Source organism: Belonocnema kinseyi, chromosome 6 (assembly GCF_010883055.1).
Source record: "Belonocnema kinseyi isolate 2016_QV_RU_SX_M_011 chromosome 6, B_treatae_v1, whole genome shotgun sequence".
NCBI lineage: Eukaryota > Metazoa > Arthropoda > Insecta > Hymenoptera > Cynipidae > Belonocnema > Belonocnema kinseyi.
Window position 1 is genome coordinate 118960264 of NC_046662.1, and position 13752 is coordinate 118974015.

The 13752-nt window shown below is 34.6% G+C and overlaps 1 protein-coding gene across 1 annotated transcript in view; it reads left to right on the top strand.

Moving 5' to 3' along the window:
• The window catches only part of LOC117175078 (phosducin-like protein), an 84355-nt gene that overhangs the window by 602 nt on the left and 70001 nt on the right, over positions 1-13752 (top strand). The window lies entirely within an intron of this gene.

Below are 13752 nucleotides of genomic sequence, written 5' to 3' on the forward strand. Positions count from 1 at the left end.
ATATTGTTGCTCTGTGAAAAAAATTTAAAAAAAGCAAACCACAATTCTCTTAAAAATCAATTGCTGAGCATTTCTAAAAAAAAACTTTTAAATCGGTTAAGAAATACGACCTGTGGGCGATTATGAACAGTAAATTCCTATTCCAGACCACTGTGCTCCAGATGCGCTAGCGACTATTTACTTGCAAAATACCGATGTGTTTTACGCCTTTGGCATATTATAAATTTAGGATGGTTTATATTTATAGAGTCCAATGCCGTTTTTGAAGAACTAGCGTTTTTAAGAGTCTTAAGAGTCCATTAACATTTAACATGCAAACAAAAATAAACGTTTATAACAAAAATCGAATAGGTAATAGAAACTTTAAAATTACTCAATTTTATTATTTGCCATGAAAATTATTCCGCTCTATTACAAATCTCTTGAGATTATTTATTAGAAATTGGCAACGAGACTCTTAATTATTTTTTATAGTACAAAGAGTTATAGTACTATTTCATCTAAAAGTAGCTAATGCCAATTTCTTAATGAAGCTTTACATTCTTGATGTAATAGTTACCATATGATTTTATTAAAAATGGTTAATGATCTAGCAGATCAAAGTATGTCCATTCAAAAATGTGCACTAACTTATTTAAGTCCAAATGATTTTGACTTAAATTGGCATTATTAAAAGCTGACATTATTAAAACTTAAAATGACATTATTAAAAGAACAGTTAAATGCCATAAAAATCGGAACAATTTCACAGGTTTCGCAAAAACTTCGCATAGATTTAAAAGATTTTATAAAGTCTTCTATTATTCGACAATTAAGATTTCAAAGATTTTGGGTTGATTTAAGAGACTGCATAAAGACTTCAATCATTTTAAAAAGATTTCATGAAGGTTTTATTAATTTAACAAATATCACTGAATATTTCAAAAGTATTTCAAATAATTTGCGAAGACTTTTAAACAATTCACAAAAATGTCAATGATTTCCCAAAGTTTTCAAAGATTTCGCCGAGATTTCAGATAGATTTGAATGATTTCAGATACCTTTCAAATATTTCACAATGATTTTTAGAGAATTTACCAGTATTTCACAAAGAATTAAGTGATTTCCCAAAGAGTTCAAATATTTTAGAAAGATTTCAGAAAGATTTCAGATAGATTTTGAAAGATTGAACTGGGGTAAGTCGGTCGAAATCAAATACACGGCATAAACAGTCTCCCACCTCATCTTTGGTATCACATGCCCTAAACTCAGGTTATACAACATTTCAGAAAGCGCGTGGGTCAGTCTATTTGAAAAAATGGTGTCTTCCTTCGACAGCGATTGGCCGTACATCGAAGGAAAAATTGTTTGACTTCTTGCTTTAGAAAAACCTGCGAGGCCGATTTGATTCTCCCGTTGAACTGAGTGAAGAGTACTTTATATTGTTTCATCTCTGAACCAAATTATTGACAGCATTTGCGTTATGTGCTTCGCAAATAACTATCCCAGATTCCCAGGGCTGCTAAAAGAGGAGACACTCCTCTAATACCATTATTCTTTATTCATGCTTTCTCTCATTCTTATTATTACCCTCGTAAGAAACAAGAGTAAAAGACGTCGCCAAGTTTAACGAGAGAACGAAATTGGCCGCGTAGGTTTTTGTAAAGGTTGTGTATACAAAGCCGGTATTGGTAAAAAATATATTACCGGTACCAACCATTTTTTTATCGTTTTTTTAAAGCATATTTTAAGAGTAGATTCTAGACTGCGGGAAGAAGATATTAAAAAATTAATTTTTTCCAAATGTGCTTAATGCTACTGTTCAATCCTCAATATCGACCATCTTGCTAGTTTGTTTACCAGGCTTCCCGCCCGCTACGAGACGTTGGAAAGAGGTGGAGGTTCGAACAAAATTATTTCTGTGAACAGTCACAGGGATGCCTTCCCGCCCCCCATGAGAAGTTAGAAAGGGGTAGGGGTTTGATCAAAATTATTTCTTTAACCAGTCACTAGGGTGTCTTCCAGGTCCCCTTCCCACGGAATGTTGAAGAAAAGTTAGAAAAATTCGAATGATATGAATTCCACGAATTCCTTGAATTGTATGAATTCTTTAATTTCCATGAATTTCATGAATACGCGTGCTCAGCCGCTACCTTGTTAGAAAGATGCTTTAAAAAACCGGTAAAAAATTTTCGCTGCCGGTAATTATTTGTGACCGGTACCAATCATTTTTTGTTACTGGTACCGGCAGTGTATACACTTCGTTTTGTGAAAAAGGAGTGGACGAATTTTTTCCTTCGATTTACGGCCAATCGCTGTCGAAAGGAAACATTATTCTTTTAAATAGACCAGTGGTCGGCACGCCTTTTGTCCAGGGCAGGGTTCCCTGCCCTGGCTGCCCTTAGACCTACTTTCAGACCTACTGCTACTAAGACCTACTTTCACACTTGAAAGTCATATATTTGGAATCTCTGTATTTTTCCGATTCCAAAGACATGTAATTTGTCTAAAGGTTGAAAATCGGAGAAGTATTTAGTATTAAATTGACTGTAAAGCTGATGATTCTTGATATTAAACTCCTTCAAATTTTTAACTTTTCTAGGCAAGTAATATATCATTGGAATCATAAAAATTCGTAGATGCTGATAATGATATTTTCAAATCACCAGTTGAAAAATTAAAAATTTTAAAGTTTCCGTACTTTGACATGCCTGTGGACAAAAGACCCTTGCTGGAATAAGCTCACTCACACTAAGGAACATGGATAGACCAAAAAGCAGTAGAAAAAATTAAGTCGGTTGGAGCCTGACCATACCTGAAAATTGAGCAAAAAGTTTGCCGACCACTGAAATAGACTGACACACCTGCTTTTTGAAATTTGTTATAACATTAGTTAGTACACCACAAAATAAGCTATATTTACATATGTATCGGACGACCTAGCCACTCTATTTTTTTGCGGTTAGATTGCAGAACAGGGGCGTCACTTCCAGTTTGGCTGTAACAAAAATTAGTTTGACAACGATCTATTAGAACCTTGGTCCTCAATTTTTCTTTCCCAACTTACGTCCACATGGAATGAGATATCGTGTTAAAAATTTGGCGCGCTAAATAGAAGGTATGCAGTAATGTTTTCCTGATCCTAAATAATTATAATTGTGAAAGAAATTTTTTTTAAGTACTATTTTGGGGAAATACCGACCGTGCTGTAAAACCCTGAAAGCAATTTTCAATGTTGTCAATGGGATAGTTATGAGGTTTCTATTTATCAAAGTGGGTCAAAAGAACTAGTCGCTCTCGAACATTATGCAAAAATAATGCAAAAACTAATGTTTGTACTTGAAACGCAAATAAAAAAGTTGGTATGACATACGTGTCAGCCGTGTCAAAGCAGCACTAACGCAGCGAGTAGGCAACTTCGAACTTCTACGGGTCTGTGGGTAATGCAGATTGCATGATTACCGACAGAGAAAGTCAAGTCATACTTTTGCTTTAAAGCCTAAATGCGTCCGTCGATAATCATTGCAGAGAGAAACTGTGAGGGAGTTCATTATTGGACAACACTAATAGTGTACTCTGTCGACAAGGTAGGCCATTTCGGGAACCAGCCTCTAACCTTTCCCCACCTTATGTATCTATGGATTCTCACGCACACAGGCGAAACTCGTTGAGCCACATGTCCAATGTCGATCTTGTCGAAAGGGAACAAATGAGACGGGCCGGGTTCTAAGTATGTGACTTGCAGAGAGAATGTCGGCTTTTGGTGTGTTTTGATTTTATTTTTATAAAACAATGTAATCGCATTTTAAGTAATGTAACAGATCTGTTACACCCCCCTCACCCCGCGGGGTTCGGGTATATACCTTTAAAACTGACCTAGCTCTCTAGTTCCTGTACGGTTTGGGAGTCAATGTATAAGTCTAATTCTAGAGTGCAGTCTTTTGATTTCTCTGTGTTTTTATTTTTGTTTGTATAATTTGGATTCGTGTAGTTTTTTCTGTATCTATATGGTCTTTTGTTACAGAAAGAGTCGTGTATTATATAAATTGCCCTTGGTATTAATTTTTCGCAAAATTGACATTTAAAATCATCTGTATTTTCCTTTAGAGTATCTTTGAAGAGCGCTGAGCTCTCGGTTATTTTTCTGTAGTAGTAGTTATTTATATTACGTAAACCTTTTTTATTTAACTAAAAAGAGAAGAAAGACAAATACTAATCGTCCACGAGTTTGCATAAAGCGTGAAATAATCTCTTAACTGTGTATGGTGGTGATTTTGGCGTGATCACGTCTCTTACAGTCAGTCACATAAGAGCGTAGTCACGATAACCAGCGGTTGGTAAATATAAAGGCTGTAGGATTTTTTCCTCATACAGATGGAAGTGTTGTCCTTGATGCATCGTGAAAAATAATTAGCTGCCTATTATATTTAGTCAGATTCGGTTTAGTCAGATTCGGTTTTTCTTGTTGTGTTCGCACTCCAAAGGACCCAAAATGACTAAAGTGACTGCAGCAAAATACATGAGAAAGTTCAAGCAGTTCATTAGCCAGTGGGTGAATCGTTACAAAAAAGTTGAAAATGTCGGTGACTATTTAAATCGTGGATCTGCTGGCATAGTGCCGAAAAAATGTGAGAAAAAGATTTTGACTCTGTTCTCGAAGAATCCCTCATTATCTTTGCGTGAAGGTCGTCTCGACGAGGCGAAAAAGCAAAGTGGTGTCATCATTTTATATTGTCCATCTCAGTCACCCGATGCTAATTCCATCAAAAACGTTTGGGCTCAAATCAAAATGAGGCTTCGAAAAAACAGGCCATGTAATTTGCAGCAGCTGATCCGATGAATTCGCAAAATTTCGAGGTCATTTCCTAGAGAATACATGGAAAATCTCATAGAAAGTATAGGAATTGGACCTGTTATATGGAGGAATGTGAAACATGCATCTATGTATCCTATTGTAATTTCGATTACAAGCAATGTGCACGCAATATGCACTGAACATCTTGCAAATATGGGAGTCAGTAGTGTACTGGAAGCACCTCAGAAGGCGTTTTTATTTAACACCTGTCGCATTGCAAGAACAAAATTAACAAAATCAAGTAGATGCTTTCATATTTTGTCTATACTTACGTTAAAAGAAAATTACAATATATTCATAAGAAATAACGTATAATGTATTTGACCACGAGTATGCTATCTCTCGTAATATACGTAGCAGAGAGTTATATTTAGGCTTGAATTGCTTGGGAAATTTCAACAAATACAATAATTTTTTCATCAAATAGTTGCATTTTAAACGAAAAACATTATTCTCTAACAAAAAAAAAGACTAACTAACTCACAGTGTAATTTTCAATCTACAAATGTGAGCTATCCACTAAACATTCATTCTCGAACAAATGAGAGCATTTCCAACCGAAAATATAATACTTCAACCGAAAAAATTAATTTCGTGCCTAAAGAAGAGGAATTTTTAAAGACATTAAATTTTTTAACCAAATACTTGCATTAAAAATTAATTCAAAATCAACTATTTCGTCGAAAAATTCTGTATTTCGTTCAGAATTCGTCTTCTCTACTACAAAATTTATCTTGTCAGTTAAACATGTAATTATTTATCTGATAATTGAAGTGCTTTCAAAAAGGCTCATCTTTTATGCGTAGGTTTCAAATTACACTTCTGTTTTCAAAATTTATAGAAAATTAGTATCTTTAATTGAACATTTATATTCTCACTTCAAAAGGTTTTTGATTTAAGATGAACCTTTTTCTCTTTGCCAATGTATCAACTATTACATTTTGGTTGTGAATTCATCTTTTTTTATTCAAAATTCGCAACTTGTTCTGAACTACTTTCAATGTTAAAACAATAAGTTAATTCATAAAAGCAACCATAATATTCTTTAATGTTTTATAATGAATATTAGGGTAACTGAATTATTTATCAACCTTTCTTATTTCGATACTCTTTAGAAGAATTATTCGTCCAATGAAGAATCGGAAGTCCATTCATTTTCGACGTCGCTAGGTCCTCTAAAATTTATAACGAGACGTTTCTGCGGCATGTCAATTCTACTTGGTGGTGCTCTGTACGATTCCTCGATTTTCTCTGTGCGTTTAAAGCACGACTGTCACAATGTTGAGGGTAGATTGTTCATCGCCTCTGCGCACACAGCACGCCTGTCTCTTATTTTAAATATGGTGTTTCGCTTGGCGACGTACTTCTTCACGTAAGTCCATACTAATTCTATAGGATTTAGCTCGCAGTGTGAATCTGGAAGCCACAGTAATTTTACCTGCTCACCTCTCATTTGGTTCGCTATTCTGTGTAGCAAGTATTGCTTCTCATGGTCATATGTGCGAGCAAGCAGCAGCAAAGTTGGTACCGTCAACTCATTGAATTAGCCAATCTACTACTTTCTGCTTTTTCTACTTTGTATTTGGGTTCCGAAACAGGAAATCGAGCATCGCGTGTTAAGGTTCTTGGTCGATGATAATGACGGACTTGTTTGGCAATTTTGTCTCGTCAAGTGATGAAGGCTCGTCGATAATTACTCGTCCTTTGTACGCCAGTTCGGTAGTGATCAAAATTTTCTGAACGCGTGTTTATGTCGATTTCTTCAACCCAACTGCATTTAAACGAGTTGTTAGTCTCAAACCAGGTTTCGTTGGTAGAAAAAAATTCGTTACTGAGACGTCTATAACGTTCTGCAAGGCGCGAATATTCTGTTCTTTTTGCCGCAACTGGCAAACTCTCCACCAGAATAGGCTTCTTCGCAGTTTCTAGTAGATGAATTGTATGTCAATTAACACTTTCCTCAAGTTTGTTCTTCTCATTTTCGGTAAGTCAATACTCTTTCTTTTAATTTGGCAACAATAAACTTAAGGCCAGGGTGGCCACAATATTAATCTCTAAATTTCTTGGAGTGACATAGCACTCCAATGGTGTTAATCGTCGCTCCAACTTGAAGTCAAAAGTGAGCTTCTCCCTTTGGAGTGGAGCTTGACTTTTCGTTGGAGCGGAAAGCAACTCCCGTGCTTGGAGCGGCTGGACACACCAAATGGAGCGTTTATTAGGGAGTTAAATTTCGCTCCTCATGGGCTCATTTAATAATTTAGCTGATATCATTGGAGCGGAATTTTGACTTTATTAAGGAGTTAAATTTCGCTCCTTCTGGAATCACTTAATTATTTTTGAAGGAACCGCTTATACTAAAAAATGTAATGAAGATACAAAAATTCGTTCAAGAGATGAAACTCGCGTCTTTTCCTCAGCTTTTAAATAAGCTATACCGAAAAAACGTTATTTTTTATTTCATGAAAAAGATTAAAAGTTAATAAACAAAGAATAATTTATCAAACTTGGACATAATTTTCTTTTTTTTTTTTAATTGAAAAAAGTAGCCCGAACGCTTTTTTCAATGCTGGTAAAATTTGAGAGTGGAAAGATGAATACTTTCGGAGCAGTAAGTTTATTAATCACGGCACGCACGCTCGGAGCCAACCGCAACGCGACTCGCTCGGACTTGAGCAGTTTTCCACCTGTAAGCTCTGAATTGAATTCAATTTTAAACTCACAAAGCTGCTATATTATAAATGATGGGATTTCATACGATTTAAAATACTAGGTGGAAAATTTTAAACGACGTTGAGACTCAAATTATAAATTGTGGTAAGTTTTTTATTATACTTGAAATCGTGCTATAAATTGTTATGATTTTTAAACTGTAATTTCTACTTTTTCGTCAAATATTAGAAAAAGTAACTGCACTATTTCTTAGATTTTGATTGATGTTTGACTTATGGTTTACAAAAACTTAATATTTCAAAAGCGTCATTGGAAGGTAAAACTTTCATTCTTAATTCGTTTTCTCCGTATGTCTTAACTTAGTGAAACGATTGTGTTCCTGAAATGGTTTTACATTTTTCGAAACAATTCTGAAGAAATTTTTCTGCTTTTGCATAGTCTTATGGACATTTGTATATAACTGAAATATTGGGTAGAGAAGATGCTTTTCTAGCCCACTCGTACAATTTACTCGCGGCCGAAATTTGACAATCAGTGATCATTTGCAAACTTGCCCGACGAGCTATTCTTTTGATAGTACGTTGAGCATTGTCCCAAAATTCGAGATAAGTAGAAAATTATTTTTCATATCGGACACGGGCTTAACTTGTCGAAACTTGTCGCGCTACCGATCGTATCCTGAGTTTAACAGTTACTTGTTCACGGAATAAAGGAATGATACAATTTGTGGAAGGAAATTTTTTAAAGGGATAAAGTTTTATTCAGTCAACTTCGCGTTTTTCAAAACACATGTGTTGTGATGGAAAAACAAAAGAAAGCTTCTGTTTTTTTTTGTGTTACCAACGTTTCAGTGATGATCGCGGTCTAAAAATGTCGAGAATGTCGTATCTTCTTAAGAAATTTGATTTTTTGCAAGCAAATGATGTTTTGTGTGCACCGTGTAGGCAGAAAGCAAGTAAAATGAAGATAAAGGATTTACGTGAGTATTAAAATAGTGATAAGATACAGTTTTGAAACAGTTGCGAAAATGATGCAATTTTTACTATTCAGCTGCGAGGGAAAATCCAGCTGATGGCATAGTGATCTCAGATTCGGAATCATCTGAGACTGATGACGATGATTGTTTGTCTATATTCAGCGATCATTCAGAGGTACATAATTCTCTGGTAACATTTTTTTTATTTTGTAATTTTTTGTAACATTTCTAATGTTGTTTTGTAACATTGCCGGTTGTATATCTTAAATTTCAAAAGATCGATTGGTTTTTTAGGATGAACAAGATTTGCCTTTCGGTTATATTAACGAATTGAAACAAAAATTTCCTGAGAAAGATGCGACTAAATCTGATAGAATGAGAATTTTAACTCTTTTCCCAAAAACCTGGAGTATTCGCAAAACAGCGCAAACGATGAACAGATCAAGATTTCTTGTTGCAAAAGCAAGGAATCTCGTAAAGAAAAAAGGGATTTTAGCGACTCCGGGAACAAAAAGTACTATCTCCTTTTTTTTATCAAACCATTGATGTCTTTTTCTTGAAAATTAATGAATTTTCTTTTTTTTTCACAGAAAAACCATTTTCCCCCGAAATAATAATTAAAGTTAAACAATTTTACGAACGTGATGATGTAAGTGTAATGATGCCAGGTCAAAAGGACACGAAATCGGTAAAAATAGATAGGAAAAAATGCATTGTTCAAAAAAGAATATTTTTTGAGAATCTTTAAGACGTTTATAAACGATTCGCACGTGAAATGAAGGGATCAAAATAAGTTTTTCAAAATTTTGCTCACTCCTGGTACTGGTGGGACGCACAATGTTTTTCTGTGTCCCAATCAATCAAGAGTTTAATAATTTACGATTTTGCGGAAAATAACGCCTTCGTTATTCACAACGCCATATCTGGCTTTCATTGGAACAACGACCAAGCGACAATATTCCCCATTGTTTTCTATTATAAAATGAATTGCAAAATCGAACACAAAACATTAGTAATTATTTCTGATTGCAAGAAACATGACGCGATATCTGTATATGTTTCTCTCAAAGTCCTTAATCAATAGTTTTCACAATTCTGTCCGTATATACGCAAGTGAATTTATTTTTCTGACGGCGCTCCTCAGCAGTTCAAAAATGTGAAACATTTTGCGAACATTTTTCATCACGAACATGACTTTCAACGCCCTGCACAGCGGAATTTTCACGCGACGGCACATTGAAAAGGGCCTTGCGACGGTGTTGGAGGTACTATCGAAAGAATGGCCCGTCGGGCAAGTTTGCAAATGATCAATGATTTTCAAATTTCGACCGCGAACTGTACGTGTGGGCTAGAAAAGCATATTATCTACCCAATATTTCAGTTATATACAAATGTTCGGAAGACTATGCAAAAGCAGAAAAATGTCTTCAGAATCGTTTCGAAAAATGTACAACGATTTTAGGAACACAATCGTTTCACTATGTTGAGCCATGCGGAGACATTTTCCACTCTCAAATTTTACCAGGATTGAAAAAAGCGTTCGGACTACTTTTTTCGATTAAAACAAAAAAAAAATTAGGTCCAACTGTGAGAAATTATTATTTGATTATTAACTTTGAATTTTTTTCATGAAATAAAGAATAAGGTTTTTTTTCGGTATGGCTTATTTAAAAGCTGAGGAAAAGACGCGAGTTTCATCTCTTGGATGAATTTTTGTATCTTCATTACATTTTTTAGTATAAGCGGTTGAAAAAGGCTCTTTTTGTGAACGCGGATACATTAAGGCACTTCAAACATCCATATTAGGTTCACTGATGTCCGTCCTGAAAAAATAATATTTATTAGTTTTTATGTTCGAAATGTTCAAAAAATCAGAGCTTACTGTCATAAATTGTGCTTAAATATATTGTTCTTCTTATATGCTTTAAGAATTTTCAGAAGCATCTATTGGATATGGGACTGAAACTTGTTTTTTGAATTTATTTTCATCGAATTCCACGCCGAACATTTCTTTAAAGATTAAGTAACAAAAAGCAAGTAATTTATTAATTATCACAAATTACAATGATTAATAAGTAAAGTTCGCCTTGTTTCGTAAAGAAGGAATGCCAGCTTTTAATCATTCAAATATGGCCCTTATATAACTTTCTCGTTTTTTGGCAATCAAATATAAATTTTTTAATTTATTAAGGATTTCATGTGTGGCATTCCAAATAAGATAGAATGAAATTTTTTCCAATTTGATTAATTTTTCATACCTTTTTAATATTGAATAGGTACCGACTTTCTTAGGAGTACTACAGTGACTTAAGTTAAATATTTTTAAATCGAATGATTCGGTAACTGTAAGCATTATCATACACAAATAAATAATATAAGTGGCAAACCTTTCAATGAATTTATGGCGTCCACGTAGACTCCCTTTGACTGCAGAAAATCCGCTAATTCGTCTGGAGTTTTCAAAAAATCCTGAAGAAAAAAGTTTCCAATCAATTATTAATCCATATTCTAGATTTTATAAACAAATAGCCCTACACTTTGCAGGCATCTTATGTTCTTTCAAATATCTCTTATACGGGACGTGTCCGGATTCGGGACTCCGAAAACTCTCGAACGCAATAACTCTTATGAATTTTAAAATGCAATCTCAAAAGTGAATCCTTTTATTTTGGATTTTCACATGACCATAAGTTGAATAATAAGAATTAAAGGCCACTTACCATAAGGAAATCTGATGTAATCGTTGATTCACAAAACACTAAAATACTGTCACGTTTCTAAATTCAGTGCTTGACGCGTCACCTACTACCACGAAAACTAGAATGAAAATGGAAAAGTACGCCAAAACGACGCTGCCCTGTCTGCTACATGCTAGCCCTACCCCCACCCGCCATCACTGCGCTTCTATCACACTGCACCGCACTAGCTGGAGTCACCTCACGCTCCCGTTGGAGTGATTCGCATGATCACTCCACTTTGGTGTCACAAAACTAACTGTAGGAGTTGGAGTCAACCGATTATGACTGTAATTGGGTGCGAAAATGTAACTCCCATGGAGGGAGTCAAGCTTTTGTCTCCAACGAACAGACATCATGACTCCATCGTAGTTAATATAGCAGTCGCTCGAGAGTTGCAGTTTAATTTTCGCTCCAAGAAATTTGGAGAGTGAATCTTCCTATTTCCCTGACATTTCCCAGACTCTTTCCTGACATTTATACCAATTTCCTTGGCAGGAAAGTATTAAAAAGCGAATATCTTTCAATATTGTGCCAAGAAAAATAGTGAAAGAAGCCAGAAAAATGGGCTTTTCATGGCAGTATTTTCATATTCATATTTATTATTATCCCATCAGTTTATACACCAATTACAGAGTTTCTTATAGCCTTAATATATGCTTGAAGTATATTATGTCTCTACATATAACTCTTAAAATTCATAGATTACAGTATTTATTTCTCCTTTACTTTTTACTTAGTATACATTTTATTGGAATTCTGTTGAAATTACTCATTGTAGAGTTAAACAAATAAAATGAGTCTTGCACAGATCATTCGTCAACCTACACATATATTGAGCCGGAGAGTTGTAAGCATTACAGTCTATGGAGTAGAAATGGACAGTTGTTTTTACCTTTTAATATTTTGAATAGCATTTTTAGATAGTGAAGTTATCTTCTATCTTCAAACAGCATTATATTAAAACGTATATAAATTGTTGGGTATGAGCTACCCCTTTCAGGATAAATACTCTCCTCCTTAAGGCCATGTGATGAGTAGGTCACGTAACCAGATTCCTACCTTACAGCCACTTTTTTTATTTCCCAACTTATTATCACACGAAACGTCATCGAGTTGAAAATTTGGGTTACTAAACAAGAAGCACTAAGAATGGTGGGCCTGGTCCTAAATTTGTATAATTGTGAAAAAAGTTTGTTGTTGTAAATAATTTTTTCCCTTCTTTCATAATTATTAAAATTTAGGACCAGACCCACCTTTCTTAGTGCTTCTTATTTATTATCCCAAATTTTCAATTTGATGTGGCGCTTCTTGTGAAAATAATTTGGGAAAATAAAGAAATGAAGATAAGGTAGGAATCTGGTCCCGTGAGCCACTCGCCACATGGCTTTAAACACCAAATACTTCGAAAATCTATTTTGTATCTTTTCAAGTGTCTCAGCATGTGATACAAATATTAACGTTCCCCTTTTATTAAAACTCTTACACGTCCTGAACACATATCTAATTATATTGCTGACTTGTCTACTCATTATTTCAATATGATCGTTAAATATTAAATGTGAGTTAAAATTTATTCCTAGATCGCACGTGGATTCTACTCTACTTAATTGGATGTTGTTGATTTCATAATTGAAGATGATTGCATTCATAGTTCTAGAATATGTAACCACTGAAATGTTTTCTAGATTAAGCGTCAGCTTATTCTTCATACATCATTCACAGAAATGTTCCAGATCATTCTGTAGCTGCACACAATCACCTATTTGTTTTATTCTCTTAAGTATCTTTGTATCGGCCGCATATAATATCATTTATGATGAGATCTTATCAATTTTATCGTTAATATAGACAATATAAAAAAAAAGACCTAAATTTGCGTCTTGCGGAATTCACGATTTAGGCTGATAAATTTCAGAAGACTGACCTGCGAACTGAACATAGTGATTTCCATATCTCAGAAAATTCTTAATTAGTATAATAAGATTGGACGGTTGATTAAGGTCACGTAATTTTATTAATAATAGCATGTGGTTCACTTTATCAAAGATGACATAATAGTATCAGCTTTACACATCTCGAATAGTAGAAAAAAGTTGTTTACAATTGGAATAGGACGATATTTTTTATTTCAGATCTATCACTCCCCTTAAAATGTGGGCACACTTTGGTTTTTTGCTATTGAGATGGATAAATTCCACTCTTGAGAGCAATATTGTAAATATATGTGAGTGGTTCAACTAACACTGGATATATTGTTCATAAAAATATCCTTCCCTGCTAAGCCATCACACCATCTCTCATCTATCATATCTTCATCTTCCACATATACGCTCTTGAAGTATTCTGGAAATGCCTCAACAATCGCCTTCTTCGCACAATTTATAGCCCTTATACTAGGCAGTATGATAAGTCCCTGAAAAATGAAACACGGGGACGTTTTTTTGGCCAAAGTCGGTTTTATTTTTCAACATACTCTCCTTTTAGGTCGATACAGCGAGTCCAACGTTTTCTAACTTTTTGATACCGTCCGAAAA